This window comes from Podarcis cretensis, assembly GCF_951804945.1.
Source record: "Podarcis cretensis genome assembly, chromosome: 3".
Taxonomy (NCBI): domain Eukaryota; kingdom Metazoa; phylum Chordata; class Lepidosauria; order Squamata; family Lacertidae; genus Podarcis; species Podarcis cretensis.
The window spans coordinates 25,524,480-25,544,026 of NC_137172.1; the positions used below are offsets into that span (position 1 = coordinate 25,524,480).

Here is a 19,547-nt window from a genome sequence, read left to right on the forward strand (position 1 = left end):
ATACAGAAGGAGAATACATTACTGTGATTGTGCATGATAAGATTTCTCTGTAGGGCATGTTGACTGGCTGGCATGCCATTTTACCTGGGCCATTTCTTAGATTTATAATCGTAAGTAAAGGAGACAGATGGTGACTGTCAAGCCAGAGCAGCCATGCAGAATGATATCAGGGCTGGAAATATTCCAGCTGGAGATGGCAGCCAAAAAAAAAAAAAAAGTGAGAAAATGAAAATATGCCTTATACTCAAACAGACTAAACAGAACCATGGGAGATATTGTCAACAAATCTCAAAACTGGTATTGTTTTCATCACTGATTGTGATGAACCAAATAGAATTCCTGTTTCTTCGTCTTTCAGTTTTTCATGAAATGTAACACTGAAGGGCCTGGGCTAATGAGTGTGAGTGCATTTGGGACTTTGTTGTACAGAAAAGGTGAGTAAGGGGTGATATGGTAGAAGTTTGCAGAACTCTACCAACAAAGGTCTGTATAGTTAAAGCTATAGTTTTCCCAGTAGTGATGTATGGAAGTGAGAACTGAACCATAAAGAAGGCTGATCGTCGAAGAATTGATGTTTTTGAATTATGGTGCTGGAGGAGACTCTTGAGAGTTCCATGGACTGCAAGAAGATCAAACCTCTCCATTCTTAAGGAAATCAGCCCAGAGTGCTCACTGGAAGGACAGATCCTGAAGCTGAGGCTCCAATACTTTGTCCACCTCATGAGAAGAGAAGACTCCCTGGAAAAGACCCTGATGTTGGGAAAGATGGAGGGCACAAGGAGAAGGGGACGACAGAGGACGAGATGGTTGGACAGTGTTTTCGAAACTACCAGCATGAGTTTGACCAAACTGTGGGAGGCAGTGGAAGACAGGAGTGCCTGGCATGCTCTGGTCCATGGGGTCACGAAGAGTCAGACATGACTAAACGACTAAACGACAACAACACATAACATGGAGAAACTGGGTAGAGACAAGTGTTTCTCCCCTTTGTATAACACTAGAACTCATGCACACCCAATGACACTGAATGCTGGAAAATTCAGGACAGATAAAAGAAAGACTTTCTTCATGCAATGAATAGTTGAACTATGGAACTTGACCTCAACCCACCCCTTCCCCCAGAGGCAGTGCTGGACACCAACTTGGATGGCTTTAAAAGAGGATTGGACAAGTTGGTGGAGGATAAGGCTATTGAAGTCTACAAGCCATGATGGCAGTGCTCTGCCTCCAAAGTTTTCATCATTGCCCCTTTACCCTTCCCTCTGCCATACATGAAGCATCAACCATCAGTTGCTTCAGACATCTCGTAAAAACATATCTTTTTGCCCAGGTTTTTCTTGACTTATATGATTGGACCCTGTTATTACTGATCTTATCTGTTTTGATAAGATTGTTTTAATATTCTCATGCTTGCATCTCTTTTTACGATATTGTTTAATTATTTTATGTTGTATATCACTTAGATAAGTTAAAAATAATAATAAACAAATAAAAATAGGATTCCTTGCACAAAAAAGCATTTGATCTACTACCTTTATAATAGTTTCTAGGGGCAGAAACTCTGCAGCCATGGCTTTTGCTATTGGCATGAGATACGTATTAAGAAATACTGCTTTTTGGTACATAGTAAGTTTCTTTTCTCTCTTATTACTATTTTTTCATTGACTTTTCCCAACTGCAAATGCTAGTTTCCCCCCAGAATGTCACAGGTGTGATGCCATGAATAAAATGTCCCCAGATGATCCAAGGGCCTCTTGAGATTGGTGTTTTATTTAAGGTGTATTCTGCAACATGTTCTTCACAATAATAGGAGCCATAGAGCAACAGAAGTAGAACAAAAATAGAAAGTTGTGGGATTTCAGCAGGAAGCTATGAGATATGCACTCATTGGAAATACAGCCGTGTAACCACCCCAAAATCTTTTACAGGTGCAAACAGTATTGAAAGTGGGATTGCGTGTAAATGCCGAGATAGCGTCATGAACACAAATCATTATTAATGCACAATAAAAAGAATGTTTGGAGGGTCCCTATGTGAACTTGATTTGATTTTAAATGTGATTCGAATTGTATTTTAAACTAATTGTTTGATTTTGTGTTTTTAATGTATTTTATATATTTGGTGTTAGCCACCCTGAGCCCGGTCTTGGCCGGGGAGGGCGGGTATAAATAAAATTATTATTATTATTATTATTATTATTATTATTATTATTATTATTATTATCATCATCTTACAGATCTATACGGGGACAGGTGGTATTTCAGATAACCTAGTCCTGAGTTTTCAGGGCTTTATATATTAGAAATAAGTAGCCAATCGGCAGCCAGCACAGTTCCCTCAACACAGGTGTAATATGTGCACACCCAGGTAGTGCACTCAGCAACCTGGTTGCAGTGTTCTGTACCATCAATAATTTCTGGCTCCATCTCAAGGGAACCACCATGATAGTGCATTACTGCTGTCCATTTGTGAGATTATGGACTCATGAATCACAGTTGCCAAGATATACTTGTCATTTTCCATTGGTAAGAGCAGTAGCTTTTAGGGAAAAAATAAGCAAAAGGAGACTTGGATTTTCCAGTTTGGGGGCTGAAATGTTTGGGAACATTTCCGAGTTATAATTTTGGTAAGTGGGCTCAAGTTTCAGAGAAAAGGATTCAAGAAAGCAGTTTGGGCAATTTTCGAACTGAGTTGGATAGGAAAAGAGTGGGCAGTTAAGTGGTGGAAAGAGTAAGATCTGTTTAGTACATATGTAAGTACTAAAGTACAATGGCTCGATTATTTCAGATGTGTATGAATCTTTAAAGACGTGGAAAATTCATGCAGAATGGTTGAAAGCTGAAACTATGAGGAATATTAAAACAGAACCATTTTAGGATGAAGTATTTTAAACCACAGTTGGAAAAATTGCAAATACATAAAGTTGTCTGGTACTTTAAAAGATCAGATACCCAACAGAATATTTTAAAGATATGTAACAGAATTGAATATGGATTATGGGGCATCTGATAGAGATTTAGCATCAGGTGAATAATCTTGAAGGAGAGAAACCATGGTTACCAGAGGCGAGGCAAGCTTCTTTAAGTCTGAAGTGTGGATTGGAAATGTCAGGGAACTGCCATCGGAGCCAAGGGTGGCGCTGAGGCTCCCTAATGATGATGCTGGAGAGGGAACCAGCAAAGGGAGAGAGGACGCTTCCGCTGGGGAAGGAGATAGCGGTAACACCAGGGGGAAAGGGGAGTCCGAGGGAGCTGCGGAGAGAAGGTTCCAGGACTCTTCCAGTGGAACCAGCGGGGAGAGCACAGGACCTCTTCTGGGGACGCCCACTCTGCGCAGACAGCTTTCGCGCAGAGAGGGGAGACGACGATTGGGTGTGAAAGAACTCTTATGTTGGAAGAAATTCAGGAAACGCCCACTGATGGATTCTTCCAGTGATTGAGACAGTCATGGTGTACTGACTGTCCAGCCTGAGGGGGAAAGTTTTGTCCAAACTACTCAGCCTGGAGCAGTTTGCGCTTTACGCACAAGCAACCCCATACCCCATTACAGGAAATGCACAAAAAGATTTTTTTTTGTACAGGGAAAATACTTTGGAATGTGTGGCATAAGCCTTGGATTGTCCAGCTTTTTGCACATTGAGAAACCATAGTTTCTAGTTGTGAACCAGCAGCTAGACCTAGTAAACTGACAACAAGGTGAAGGAAAGGTAACCACAGACAGCAAACAGTAAGAAAATGTTGGAATGTCCCATCATCTACAGTTAGGTTAGTAAATTTTATTACACTTTTGGCTCTTGCTTTCCCATGAACAAAGAAGGAAAGATGCAGCACTGAAAGGCCAGTGAGGTTTATACAAAATAAGATACATGAAAAGGAGGGAATTTCTCCATGTAAATGGAAGAGGGTTTGGTCATAGTTCTATAGGTTGCACTTCCAATCACTTGCTTTATTAATCAATATTGATTGTAGCACACACAGACACACACATATTGGTATATACACACAAAATGTATTAGTTGTCTTTTTCGTCCCTGAGCTTCCCAGTTAATTTTGCCATTTCGGCATAGTCCATCAACTTGATTTGCCATTCTTCTTTGGTCGGGGTTGTTTCTTCCATCTCTGGGCTAGCAGCATCCAAGCGGCCATTGTAGCATACATGAACAGGTTTCTTCTGATCTTTTGGGATCTTGGTACCTATAATTCCTAATAAAAAAGCTTCTGGTTTTTAAGGAAAGGTTAATTTAAACATTTTTTTTCATTTCATTATATATCATTTTCCTTTTTTTATTACATTACAATTCCACCACTTATGATAAAAGGTACCCTTTTTTTCTTTGCATTTCCAGCATATATTGGTACTTGTTCTATACATTTTTGCTAATTTTACTGGGGTTAAGTACCACCAATACATCATTTTCATATATAGTTTTCTTTCAATGAAGAACATACCATAAATTTCAGATCTGTTTTGCATAGCCTCTCCCAAGCCGTCATTTGTATATTATGCCCAACATATTTTGCCCACTGTATCATCCTACTCTGATTATTAATAATACCCTCACAAACCCACATTACCGTTCTTAGGTGACATTAGTTAGGAGATTCAGAGTAATCTCAACATGTGGAATTTGTATTTTCTTTCGATGTAAGTTTATCCTTTTCTCTCTCTTTTCTTTTTCTTTCTTTTCTTTCTTTATTGTTGAATGTGTGTGTGTGTGTGTGTGTGTGTGTGTGTGTGTGTTTTAAATAACAGTTTAAGTTTTTGGTGTCTTTTTTTAAAAAAACTTAAATAAATACCTGTTCCCTTGACTGAAATGGTACTGTTTTCACTTACACCACTTATTTTGCAAATTTATCATTATATCCTTACTGGAGCTGTTCCCCAGCTTCACTCAGTTTTATTGTACAGTACTGCAGTGGCGTACCGTGGGGGGTGCAGGGGGGGCCGGCCGCACCGGGTGCAACATCTGGGGGGGGGCGCTCGCACTCGCAGCTCTCTGCCCCTACCTGGCTCACTCAGGGTTAGGGGGCGCAAATTACTTGCCTTGCCCCGGGTGCTGACAACCCACGCTATGCCACTGCAGTACTGGCAAGTCACACTGGCATAAAGGGTTCCATCAGCGGTAGTCTGCTGCTGGCACAACAGTACACACACAGATGAAAAGAACAAAATCCTTGTCCTTTGGTTTTCTGGCAATTGTTCACAAAGCAAAAAACAAGCCATGGTACTTTTTCTTTCTTACAGATTAGCAATAACTACTTACCTAGGAATCAGCTCCATTTAGTACACTTGGTTGCAGGTATATTTAGGAATGTGTTGCTTGTCTCTCTAAGTCCTGCTATATGCATGAAAAACTAAACCCTGTAATGATTTCAATTCTCCCAGTGTCAGCCCAATGGCACAAGCTACAACACTCATGGAGCAGAGGGCTATCAAGGCTGCTAGCTATGACGGCTATGCTCTACCTCAACAATTGGAAGCAGTGATTTTCTGTTTTCTGTTGCTGCCACTCTGCCGTGCGTTTGTGGGGAGGGCTCTTCCCCCTGCTAGCCCATTCTCCATCTTGGGCTTGGGGACGGGCCCATACTCCACCTCAGCGTGAAGGACTCCAAGGAGGCCCGGGACACTGCTGCTGCCGCTTTGCCGGTGAGTCTTGGGGAGGACCGCTCCCCCTGCAAGCCCATTCTCCACCTTGGGCCTGGGGGCGGGCCCCAGACTCCACCTCAGCATATAAGGCTCCACGGAGGCCTCGGAACATCGCTGCTGCCGCTTTGCCGTGCGTTTGTGGGGAGGGCTCTTCCCCCTGCAGGCCCACTCTCCACCAGGCCAGGGGGCGGGGCCCACGCTCACCACCAACGCAGCCTCGGGGACACTGGTGCTGCTGCAGCGGTTGTTGGAAGTGTTTTTATATGTTTTAAACTGTTTTTATTTTTTTGCTTTGTTGTACCACCATAAGCGGTGGTTTTTATCCATGTACTTTTATTTTGTTTTGATTTATTGTGGGTTGGGGTGGGGTGGTTGGGGAGTGGGGTGGGGATTGGTTTTGTTTTCATGTAATTGTTTTTGTTTGTTTGCTTTTATATTCTGTAAATGGAGGCAAGTATGAGGCTTGGGATTCCTACTGTGGAGGGGCGAGGGAGGTATGGCGGTGGGGGCAGATGTCATAGGCGAAGGGAATCGAGATACGGATATGCTCGTACCCCTTCCAATCTGCGCCCCATCCCGAGAGACGAGGGTAGGGTGAGCAAGGATTACTCACCTCCGTCACTGGTGTTGTGCAATGCCAGGTCTATAGGCAACAAAACCGCCACCCTGCGAGATTTCTTCACCTCGCAGGGGGTTGACCTGGCATGCGTGACTGAGACCTGGGTGCACGAAGGGGATACTGTTACCCTACGAGAGATGGCGCCCCCGGGTTTCTCCGTCCTTCACCAGTCGCGGACTGTGGGCCGGGGGGGAGGGGTGGCGTTATTAATCCGGGAAGATTGTTCTTTCAGGGCTCTACCATCGCCATCGATCCCCGGCATTGAATGTGTTGGCCTAGTGTGGGGCTCCGAGGTGAGCTTGGCTGTCTGGCTGGTGTACCGGCCACCTAGCGCACCAGCAGCCACCCTGTCAGGCCTGCTGGAGGCGGTGGCCGGCCGGGCCTTGGAGTTCCCTAACCTATTGGTATTGGGGGACTTCAACATCCATGCTGATGCCACTCCCTCCTCACAGGCTCTGGACCTGGTGTCTTCCATGGCGACACTAGGGCTCTCCCAGTTTGTTTCGGGCCCCACACATCAAGCAGGCCACACGCTGGATTTGATCTTTGGCGTCGGTATAGATGTGATCATGTTTCCTTCGATGAAGGTGCCATGGTCTGATCACTATGCTCTGAAAGCCAGGATTGACGTTCCACCCCCACCCTGCTTGGGTGGCGAGCCAATTTGGGCTCGCCCGCAGAGGCTGATGGACCCTGATAGATTCCGTCAAGCCTTGCGGAACCTTTCTCCCCCTGGCGACTCATTGACTGAGCTTGTTGAGGCCTGGAATACCCAGCTCCTGGCAGCCATCAATGAGATCGCACCTAAGCGCCCTCTGCGACCCCGCAGAAACCGGGCTCCCTGGTTTACCGAGGAGCTCCGGAAAATGAAGCGGGACCTCAGACGGCTAGAGCGAGTATGGCGGGGTGCCCGTGACGGAGCCTCAAGAACATCTTATAGGGTTTTTATGAAAACCTATGAGATGGCAGTGAAGGCCGCTAAAAAGTCCTACTTCTCGGCCTCCATTGCATCCGCTAGCTCTCGCCCGGCACAATTATTTAGTATAATTCGGTCTTTAACGTCCCTCGAAGGACAGCCAAATTTAAATAACAATTTGACACACAGCTGTGAGGCATTTGCGAGCTTTTTTGCGGAGAAGGTCTTGTTGCTCCGCCATGACCTCCCTGCCAATTTGGATACAATAAAGGAACTGGAGGCCCCTCGACTGTCCTCGGGTTCAGTATTGGACCACTTTGACTGGATATCCCCAGCTGATGTAGACAGATTCCTCCGAGCTGGAAAGCCCACCACCTGTCCTCTCGACCCGTGCCCATCCTGGCTGATTAGAGCGTGTCCAGAAGAGGTGCGGGCCCCCCTGGGGGATATCATCAATCTGTCCCTTGGCACCGGGACATTCCCAGGGGAACTGAAGGAGGCAGTGGTGCGCCCGCTCTTAAAGAAAACATCATTAGATCCCTTAGATCTATCCAATTACCGGCCGGTTTCGAATCTTCCATTCCTGGGTAAGGTGATTGAGAGAGCGGTTGCTGAACAGCTTGGTAGGTTTCTGGATGAAACATCAGCTCTGGATCCATTCCAGTCCGGCTTCCGCGCTGGTCATGGGACCGAGACGGCTCTGGTCGCCCTAACAGATGATCTCCGCAGGCAGCTGGATCGAGGCGGGCCGGGGCTGCTGATTCTTCTAGACCTGTCAGCAGCCTTTGACATGGTCGATCACGAACTCCTGGACCACCGCCTTGCCGACGTGGGGATCCAGGGCACAGTCCTTCAATGGCTGCGCTCGTTTCTCTCTGGTCGGGGACAGAGGGTGGCGCTTGGGGGGGAATTGTCATCCCGCCACTCCTTGGTGTGTGGTGTGCTTCAGGGTGCAATACTCTCCCCGATGCTTTTTAACATCTTTATGCGCCCCCTCGCCCAGCTTGTCCGGAGTTTTGGGCTGGGCTGCCATCAGTATGCTGATGACACCCAACTCTATTTGTTGATGGACGGCCACCCGGACTCGGCCCCAGACACACTGATCAGATGCTTGGAGGCTGTGGCTGGATGGTTACGTGGGAGCCGGCTGAAGTTAAATCCTTCGAAGACAGAGGTCCTCTGGCTGGGACGGGACGACATGGGACTGAGGGGACAACTCCCATCTCTTGCGGGGGTGCAATTAGTGCCAGCACCGTCCGTTAAGAGTTTGGGTGTAATCTTCGATACCTCCCTCTCCATGGAGGCGCAGATTGCAGCTACAACAAAGGCGGCATTTTTTCATCTCCGCCAAGCTAAGCAGTTGGCTCCTTACCTCTCTCGCCCTGACCTAGCCACTGTGATCCACGCGACGGTCACCTCCAGACTGGATTATTGTAACTCGCTCTACGTGGGGCTGCCCTTGAGACTGACCCAGAAACTCCAGCGGGTGCAGAATGCCGCAGCGAGACTCCTTACGGGGTCCTCGCTTAGAGATCACATTCATCCGGTGCTATACCAGCTGCACTGGCTCCCGGTGGAGTACAGGATCAGGTTTAAGGTGCTGGTTTTAACCTTCAAAGCCCTATACGGCCTAGGGCCCTCGTACCTACGGGACCGCCTCTCCTGGTATGCCCCACAGAGGAACTTACGATCTTCAAATAAAAACACCTTGAGGGTCCCAGGCCTCAGAGAGGTTAGGCTGGCCTCAACTAGAGCCAGGGCTTTTTCGGCTGCGGCTCCAACCTGGTGGAACGCTCTGTCACAAGAGACAAGGGCCCTGCAGGACTTGACATCTTTCCGCAGGGCCTGCAAGACAGAGCTGTTCCACCTGGCATTTGGTCAGGGCGCAGCCTGACCCCCTCCTCTGGCAATCTTTACAAAGCTTTAGTTTATGGTTGCCATCAATTTTGATTTTAATTCATTTTTATAATGTTTTATAATGTCACACTGTTTTAATGTTGTTAGCTGCCCTGAGCCCGGCTTCGGCTGGGGAGGGCGGGATATAAATAAAATTTATTATTATTATTATTATTATTATTATTATTATTATTATTATTATTACTCCTGGTTTGCATTTTGTATATATATATAAAATGAGGTCTGTTCTGTGTTTCCCCCTACAAAAACGTTAATCTATCTAATGACTTTGCTGGCATTCCATATGTCATGCAAAAAGAAAAAGAAGGAAGGAAAAGGACACAATGTTTAGGCGTTTATGCCCTAATGCCAGAAATCTCAAAAGCCAAGATGTGGGATCTTGGAGTGCTTGGTACTCAAAGTGAACGTAGATATAATGGGAATATCAGAATCTTGGTGGGATGAATATAAATGGTGGGACATTTATTTATTGAATTGATACTCCACCCTTCTTCCCCAAGGAGTCTATGGTGAACCTTGGATATAAAATATGTTGAAAGGGAAGTGTGTGTGTTGATCTACATAGAAGGGAAGCAAAGATATTCCACTGGCTCTGCTGAGACACCAGCTGCCTTTTGCTCTCTCTCTGGGGCCGGGGGCTTACTTTAGGCAGCCCGTGGCACAGTCTGACTGATGCCCATCACCTCCAAACCCTGCCAATTCTCCTCTTTATAACAGCAACACCACTGCCCCTCTTCTTCCACCCTGCTCCCTCTCTTACACATAGAGTTGTTGTTGTTGTTTAGTCGTTTAGGACTCTTCATGACCCCATGGACCAGAGCACGCCAGGCACTCCTGTCTTCCACTGCCTCCCGCAGTTTGGTCAAACTCATGCTGGTAGCTTCGAGAACACTGTCCAACCATCTCTTCCTCTGTCGTCACCTTCTCCTTGTGCCCTCCATCTTTCCCAACATCAGGGTCTTTTCCAGGGAGTCTTCTCTTCTCATGAGGTGGCCAAAGTATTGGAGCCTCAGCTTCATGATCTGTCCTTCCAGTGAGCAATCAGGGCTGATTTCCTTCAGAATGGAGAGGTTTGATCTTCTTGCAGTCCATGGGACTCTCAAGAGTCTCCCCCAGCACCATAATTCAAAAGCATCAATTCTTCAGCGATCAGCCTTCTTTATGGTCCAGAGCAGACAAATGGACAAACCATTCCCCAAAATATAGGGTAGATAAAGATACATGAAAATGGCATAATTTCTTCCATCCTCTTATAATACTAGAACCAGGATCATACACTACCCCAAACTGATTGTCAGTAGATGGCAGTTCTTTATACTATACATAATTCACTTATGGAATTTGCTACCGCAAGATGAGGTGATGGTAACCACCTGAGATGGTTTTTGAAAAACATAAGAAAAAATCCAAAGGGATACTTCTAACAGCATGTATTAATAATGGTGCCTAAATGGAAACCTCATCTCTGAATTGTAGTCACAAACAGGCAAATCTCAGGAGGTTTTCTCAGCATGCTATCTCGCTGGGTGTTCCAGAGTCTATGCCACTGTTGGAAATAGGGTGCTGGATTGGTGGACCTTGAAATAATCCAGATCATTTGGTTTCCTTCCACACTTCTATAGATAAATGAGGTAGAATGACCAACAAAATACTCACTGTCAGTATTCTTACAAAGTTGTTGATATAACAACAGCTCCCAAAATCTATTTAGTTTGATAAAATTATGATGTAGGCATTCTCATTATCCAAAGTACAGTCTAGATACTTAATGTGATTTCCAGTTACATCTTCAAATCAGTTAAAAAGATGTGGTGATTTTACAAATAATAATAATGTTTGATATGATCATGTGAGACTCAGTGGTTTTAAACTAATTACTGCTAACTTCACCCTTAAGAACAGGATGCTTGAAATAAAACAAAGCAAGCACAAGAACATCAATGAACAGAACTGTTTTCTGGAAAATTGTGTGGCTAAGGTGTTTCTTACCAAAAATTCTGCAGGTGTAATAATTACTTGATTGCTGTTTTGGCCACCACTGTTCAGAGGGGGAAAAAGATGGAATGTGTTTGTTAATGGAAAAATGCCTCTAGAAAACATGCAAATTTTTTGTGTCTCTGTTATATGCTCAGTGGGACACTCACCCACAGTATTCCCACCATCCAAGGTTTTGCTATTTTTCCTTTTCATGCTGAAATAGAGTTGAAATGAGATGGAAATGGCGCCCAATGGGAAGCCTTTACTTTTAAGCACCTTTCACTCTCCTATAGAGCTACGACAATATCCTTCCTCCTACAACATCTGTACTGCGTTCAACAGTCGTGAGAATTTCTCAGTTTCAAGTGTACACAATGAACTTTTGGGAACTGTATATAAAAATAACTTAAATATTGGGAAAGCTTTGGTTTCAGCTGTGCTCAATAATAAAACATAGGAAATGTTATTTAGTGAAAAGGATCATCTTATGGATTTTTTAAGTATGAAGAAATATATTTTAAAAGGGCAAGCTCCCAAACATGAGCACTTTTGAAGTGACAGAAAACAGTACTCACTGAAAATAATCTATTCTCATTTGCGAACACAATTGTTAATGCCACTCTAGTTGCATCCTTAAAAATAACACAGAACAGAAAGGAACAGAAAGAGTGGAAATGATTTTTCTGTTTCCGGGCAACTATTGTAGTGTAGGAGTTCCTTATCAGGAATTCAGCAGATGAAATTAGTTTTTAAAACCTTTTTTATAAAAGGGCAAGCTCTCAAACATCAGGGGTTTCAAAGAGCTATGGAAATAAAACTTCTTTAAAGAAATCAATACACATTTGTTAATCCAATTCTGTCATAAATCTTAATGCCTAAATTATGCCCATGTACCATTAGACTGATGACTCCTCTGTGAGCTTTTGGAAGGGTAAATAATCACATCTTAAAAGCAAGTTTTGCCACAACTGCTAACAGCAGATTCATTTCACACCTGTTGACCTGTGATAAAATAATTCTCAGTGAAACTATCTTTATTTGTTTGTTTTTATATTATGTATTTATTAAATCTATATACTGCCCTTAATTACATGATCATAGGGTAGTTTACAACACAAAAACACAAAATGAAGACACAAGCATTTATTTATTTATTAAATTTAATATTTCTTCTTCTGTTGAGACTGCTATTTAAAGATGGATCCAACTTAACTAAATGAGGAGTGCTTAACAATATTGGGGAGGCAGTTTTAGGTACAATGGGTACAGATTCAAGGCTCTGCCACATATATCTAATGGTATGAAAGAAATGAGACTAAAATATTTATTTTTAAAAAATCATGTATAAAGAATTGTGTAATGGGATTAAGAAAGCCAATTCATTTAGCCCTACAAAGAAGGTGTTCTGAGAAATCCATAGGGGTGAGGGAGTTCAGACAGTTTATATTCCCCCCTCCTTTTCCTTCATGTATTTCTCACCCATTGGGTAAAGGGAACACGGGGAAGTTGGCCTCAGCATGGATTTGAGGGTATGGGTGCTTTCTTACCCTCCTTCAACCCTGAAACCATCGTGTAGCTGGTCTTTGGCTCAAGGGATGAAAATAGCAAAGCATACCCTGAATCCAAGGTACTATAGATGTATTCAGGAATAAAGGGTAGTGCTTTAGCAAGTTCTGCTCATTTAACCCCATATCAATTATGGGGACTTTTGTAAGACTGAAGAGAGGCAAATAGGAGACACTATTTCTTTCTTTTAGAAAAAAATCTTTATTTTTAATTTCAGTTAACGTTACTTATTCACTTCTGAAGCAAAGCAGAAGGCTGCAATAATACTTATGGAAAACAGAAGGACAGATGTTATGAGAGGCTTGCGCCCCTTTCCCTTTGCTTATTTAATTGCCACAGCAGCTGACTTCTATGGAAGTGTGTACACGACTGCTACTGTTCCCTTTTCATTGATGATATGGGATCATGTGCATGGCTTGCTTTATATATTTTCTCCAGTATTAGGACAATACTCACAGCACCACTCATATATCACAAGATATTCTGTTCATGAGGGTGGAGGACACAAAGTCTCTCTCAAGAGGGTCACTCACCAGCCCTCTTTTTTTACTGCTTTCCCTTTTAAACTTATGTAACTGAATCCTATAGGTTCATCCACCCACTCATTTCATTTTTGCACTCAGCATTATGATACTGCACTGTTTTGTTATGATGGATACAATAAATTCAATATGTGGATAAAGTTTCTCTGTTTATAAAATGGAACCAGACGAATGAAGTGTGTGTTCAATATAACTGAATTCTGTGCTGAGTTTCAGTGAGGACCATTTTGGAATAGTAATGAATAGCCATGATGTGCTGATTTTGCCAGTGTGGTATAGTGGTTAAGAGCGGTAGACTCATAATCTGGGGAACCGGGTTTGATTCCCCGCTCCTCCACATGCAGCTGCTGGGTGACCTTGGGCTAGTCACACTTCTCTGAAGTCTCTCAGCCCCACTCACCTCACAGAGTGTTTGTTGTGGGGGAGGAAGGGAAAGGAGAATGTTATGCGCTTTGAGACTCCTTCGGGTAATGATAAAGCGGGATATCAAATCCAAACTCTTCTTCTTCTTCTAAAACAACCTTTGAATCTTAAATGGTATCCAGATTTTTATTGAACAAGCTAGTACGTTCAGTTGTTTAAAAGAGATTCTTGAATAAAAAAAATCAATGTATCAAAATATTATTTCAGTTTACCTTTATAGGAGTGGGAACAATCAATAACTCACCTGTTTCTGTGATTTATGTACAAAGAAATGATCCTAGCCCCTTTTCCATCAAAATCAGATGGTATTTTCAGCTCATTGGAATGATGTAATTTCCAATTATACTTTTAATATCCCAGTGGCCGGTCCCCTTGGACAGTGATTTTGACGCGAAGCTGACCTCTCCAAATGCAGGTCAACAGGGCTTTGACTTAGGGCTCACATATGACAGCCTGAGGCACACACCACACAGAAGAGGATTTGATATCAGACTGTGCCTTTGAGGCCAGGGGTTCAAATTACTAAAGTTAAGTATAACCTTAAGCAGTCCCACAACCACAGTAAGTGCCCAGTGGCCTTCACTCCCATATAAATTCAGAGCAGAGGGGGAAAATACACCTAGAGGCCACAAAGGGAGACAGTGCATAAGAAGAGCTTGCTTGATCAGACCAATGGCCAATATAGGGAGCCATATACAGCTCTAAGCCAAGCACAGCAGGCACACGTCTCTACAGTAGGGTTCTGACCTTTAGCATTCTTACCAGCTTTCTCCAGAGGCAGGCGTAGCCTGAAGGTACATTAGGAATTGGTAGATCTCAAAGTGATTTGCAGTACATCAGAAAGGGTCTCGAAGTACCAATTGTTTAGCAAAAGGCTCTCACTCTCCAAAATAAGACTGCTGAAATAAAGAAAGCTAGTGGGTATGAGTCAGGAGTGAACATGAGAGAACTGAGCTCAAACCCGGGACTGAAAGCAAATTATTGGGCTAAGCATGTGCTCAGAAGCAGCCTGCTCCTAACTTCTGTGTATATCTACATCCTGAGCCATGATTTTGCACCTGGCTCTGGTTGGTGGTCCTTAGGATCTAGTAAAAAACCAAAATGGATCCTGCAGGCCTGACATCTGCCTCAGTAGCCTTTGCTCTCAGTTAAATTCAGATTATTGTCTAAGCAACCTGTCTTGGTTGCTAAATTTGCTGGGAGCTCTCCCAGGTCCTGAAAGACTCAACCTCAACCTGCTGTTTGAATTCTGACTTCTGGGACCTTAACATCTGTTGCTTTCTACCAGGTCTCTGGAGTGAGATGATTCATGCTCCAGCAGGAGCTGCTCCACAGGCTCTCAGTCTAGCTAATCCAAGCCAGGACTATGACTAGCATCTATATTTCTGACCAGTTCTTACTTTTCTAACTGAATATATCAAGTTCATATTTATTGCTTTGTAAGCTAAAGGAAAAGGACCCCTGGACAGTTAAATCCAGTCAAAGGTGACTGACTCTGGGGTGCAGTGCTTATCACGCTTCAGGCCAAGGGAGCCGGTGTCATGTGGCCAGAATGACTAAACCGCTTCTGGCGCAGCGGAACACTGTGACGGAAGTCAGAGTGCACGGAAATGCCAATTGCTATGTAGACTAGAAGTGTCAACCAGTTATCTGTGTAAACCTAGCAGACACATATGCCATTTAAAATGTAGTTGGCCTTCAGGTAGTGATAAGTTCCTTTTGTGTCAACAAAAGATGCAAATCCATCAAATGAGAAACATTTTGCATGATATACTAATTAAGGTGGACATTACCTTCATTGGAACAGAAAGCATATGGTATTGGTGCCAAAATTTTGCAAAGATGTAAACATAGTTCTCAAATCAATTAAGGTCATCATACTGCTTTATAATTATCTCAACTTGCCCTTCATCTGCTGGATTAAGAAAATCACTAAGAAGAAAATCACAGACTTTTACTTGAACCCCCTCTGAGTATCTTTATCAGTATTTGCTACTATTACTAATGAATAAAATTTGGTTTATTATTACTGCCTTTTTCTGCTTTATTATTTTGTTGTGTCTGTTCAGGTGAATATAAATTACAGGTGAACACAAACATATGATTTTGAATGTTGGAAGAGAGGTTTGAACACAAATCACTAAAATGCAGAGAATGTGTGTTGGGACCACTTTCACTTTCAAATGTTTGGTGTACATAGGAGTAAAAGAGCAGAAAGAATAAAGAAATGACAAAATGAAAGGGAGCAGCAAAAGGGAAGGGATGGTAAGGAAATCTAATAAGAGACTTGAAGAAGAATGTTGCTGGAGGGCATTTGATGCAAAACAAGCTATGAGTAAGCAGCCACCAGGCATGGGGCGGGGGGGGGGGAATCAGTCAACATCCTGAGCTTTAATAAGTGAATACAGTGGTACCTCGGGTTAAGTACTTAATTCATTCCAGAGGTCCATTCTTAACCTGAAACTGTTCTTAACCTGAAGCACCACTTTAGCTAATGGGGCCTCCTGCTGCTGCCGCGCCACCGGAGCACAATTTCTGTTCTCATCCTGAAGCAAAGTTCTTAACCTGAAGCAATATTTCTGGGTTAACGGAGTCTGTAACCTGAAGCGTATGTAACCTGAGGTACCACTGTACAGAATTGTACTTGAGTTTTAGCTCAGCATCTTCATTCCTATTTATTCTTATAATGGTGCTACGACTCCTTCTGATAGCCCTGCTACTGTTATGGTAATGCCATTACATATTCATCCTAAAACTTTTGCTCTTTTGGGCTTTCTATAGGTGAAAGGCAACGTAAATGAAGTGTAGACAATGCAGTTCAAGTTCTGTGGAGCTCTCTTGTTATAGAAGCTTCCATTACTTGCTTTTTGGAGTCAAGCTAAAACATTTTTAATATCCTGATGAAGTAAAATGTTATTTGACCTTGACATAATAAATTGTGAATTTCATTTTATTATGCATTGTCTTCAATCTTTTTATGTGTATTAATTGTTGTACGCCTCACTGTTCTTTTATAATGGGCTATAAATGTTTAGTACAAATATATATATATACTAATGAAAACTGGTCCAAAAATGAGTTTTCAGAAGACAGAGGAAAAGACAGAGAAAACTAGACATATTCAAAATAAGGGAAAAAACAGATTAAAGAGAATCTGGATTTTTAAAAAGGTATAGATGAAAAGGAGCTGATAGGAAGCATTAACTACAGCCAGCCATAGTACAGGCACACTGAGTACCTGCTTCATCTGAATATCTCTGCCAACTTACACTCTTCTTGACCTGAAGCCACCCCTTTAATTCTAACACTGGAATACTTTCGTGACTAAGCAGCCTGCTAATTGGAATTAAGTGGCACAGGAAAATGGGCACAGGGATAACATTTTCAGTCTGCAATTTGTCTTACAAGTCATAGAAATGTCAACATATCTACTTCTAGGGTGGCTCATTATTATTATTTATTTATTTGTTAGTTGCCTAATACTGACAGTCTCTATGAGCCATAGAACAAATCTAAAACATGCAAAACACACGAATAGCATGATAACATTAAAAAGCACACCAGCCTCTAAAAAGAAAAATAAGTATTCTCAACAATTCTTATATATATGATTGAAATCCCCTCTGTCAATTTTGTTGAGCTAACATAAATTCATTTTAAACCCTCCAGGTATCAGTCATACATTCTGATGACAAGGTGGACCAAAAATAGGTTCAGCAGCAACCAAATGTTGGCAGAAGGTAGATTGTTGATAGTTTCTGGTAGACCCCTAGCACCTGCTGGTTGTTGGGATTCTTCCAAATAACGGTGGAGTAAATTGGCAATCGCCCCCATATAAGTACTGTCTAGTTGTATCATATAACATAGATTAACTTTGCCTTAATTGTAAACAGCACTAAAACACCCACTCTTGCTTTGTGTAAATAAAGGCTTTCCACTATTTAGGTATTCAGTTCTGCACTGAATTTAATAAAATAAGGTTGTCAATCCCAGGAAATGCACCTATACTTGTAAAGTGCCATGCAGATTAATGGCACTAACAAAAGACCAAAGAGGACAAACACAAACCCACCATCTTTGTACAGCCTCTGGCACATTTCTCTCATGTTATAGAAGCTTACATTGAATTAGATGGGATTTAAATTGGTCATCAATTTTTCATTTTACACAGCAAGGATTCTGGGATGAAGCAGCAATGGCTCTGCCCTAAATAAAGACTGGCTTGTAACCCAGATTTTAAATGGGATTAAATTTAGTTGTAACAAATTTACATCATGACTGACTTTAGTCCTATTGAATTTCTTGGGCTGTAACCCTAACCCTACTTATCTGGGAGTTAGTGCCATTGAGTTCCATAGGACTTACTTCTGAATAAGCCATGGTGTAAGTTTCGGTGGTTGTGCATGCGCAGAAACACTAAATCACGCTTTGCACATGCGCAGAAGTGCCAAACTGCAACCCACGCATGCGCAGACGTGGGTTGCAAACGCTGCGGGTTGCAAACGTGCATCCCACATGGATCACGTTCGCAACCCAAGCATCCACTGTATTTGAAAGTAATATGAAGGCATATATGTATTTGAATGTACAATTTCTGCACCCCTGTATATGTTCCTGTAGCTCAGGATAACATTTCATACACTTGAAGACTTATTTATTGCATTTATATCCTGCCCTTTTCTCCAGGCATCTCACGTACATCGTTCTCCCGAATGTTCACATAATCCCCACAACAACCCTGTGAGGTAGGTGAGGCTGGAAGGCAGTGGTTGGCCCAACGTCACCCAGTGCGCTTCAAAGCTGAGTGGCGATATGAAGCCCAGTATCTCCCAGGTCCTAGTGCGACACTCTAACCACTACACCACCAAAACCTATGGTGTAAGAAATCTGTTAAGTCTTCATGCAGAGGCAAATTTAGGGGGCTGTTTGGTTGCACTGGGTGCAGAGCCTTGCGGGCGCCACCACTATGATTTACAATGGAGCATGAGAGGCGGAGGGGCACCGAATTTTGGCGTTGCATAGGGTGCCACTGAAATCTAACACAACAAGACTCGCCACTGCTTTGCAGTTGCCACAAGTGCCCTTGCTCCGCTCAGGGTCAGCCCAAGACATTTTGGCACCTGAGCAGACCTCGAAATGGCACTCTTCTCCCTGCCCAGGAAGAGTGACAGTAGCAGACTTTGGGCTCTCAAATTCCAGCAGCACCCTGTGTGGCACTAAAATTTGGCACCCACCCACCTCTGGCACTCTGTTCTACATCATTGTTGTAGACCCTCTCTGGCACCCAGTACAGCCCAACCGGTTGTGCTACCCGGTGGAGCCCATGGGTGCAGCCAGGATTTTTTGGGGGGGAGGCTTTTTATGGGGGTCAGAACCTCAGATTTGTATTGATTGGGGGGCACTTGCCCCCTGCCCCCCCCCCCGCTACGCACATGCTCTGGAGTACGGGAATATCTACATCAGAAACAAGGCAGGGTGGTGAAAGATAGATCGACATGGGGATCTGCTGCTCGGGTGGATCCTGCTACCTGAGGCAGTCGCCTCACCTTGCCGGCCCTGGCTCCGCTTGCGACGCTGAACTAATGCAGCAGCCCCCTCAGGAAGCTGGATGCGCGCGACTCTCCTTAGATAGATTGCCTCAAGCGCGTCTCTTTTCACATAAGGCCTTTTTATCCGGCGACGCCCGCGGCGGGTGAGGCAGGGAAACAACACCCAAGCACCCCACCTCCTCCTTCACACCCACGCCCGGCCTCCGAGAGGCTGAACAGCGAGGCTTGGCTCGCGTTGGGAGGCTGCAGCAGCAGCGGCAGGCAGCGGCGTCGGCGGCCTCGCCGCGCGGTTTGACTGACAGCGGGAGAATGTGGGACGACCGTTGGTCCGCGAGATGGTGTCAACTGCCGCGCCGCGCGCCGGCAGAAGCAGAAGACGAAGAAAAAGCCAC

General features: G+C 43.7%; 1 long non-coding RNA gene across 1 annotated transcript; it reads right to left on the reverse strand.

The window, feature by feature from the left end:
- Nucleotides 1-3,784: 3,784 nt before the first annotated feature.
- LOC307211986 lies at nt 3,785-19,461 on the reverse strand. Its single transcript, XR_013836689.1, has 3 exons — nt 19,153-19,461; nt 14,369-14,505; nt 3,785-4,202 (listed from the first exon to the last, which is right to left on the reverse strand). It is a non-coding gene; the product is annotated as an uncharacterized lncRNA (long non-coding RNA).
- Between the last annotated feature and the right edge of the window lie 86 nt (nt 19,462-19,547).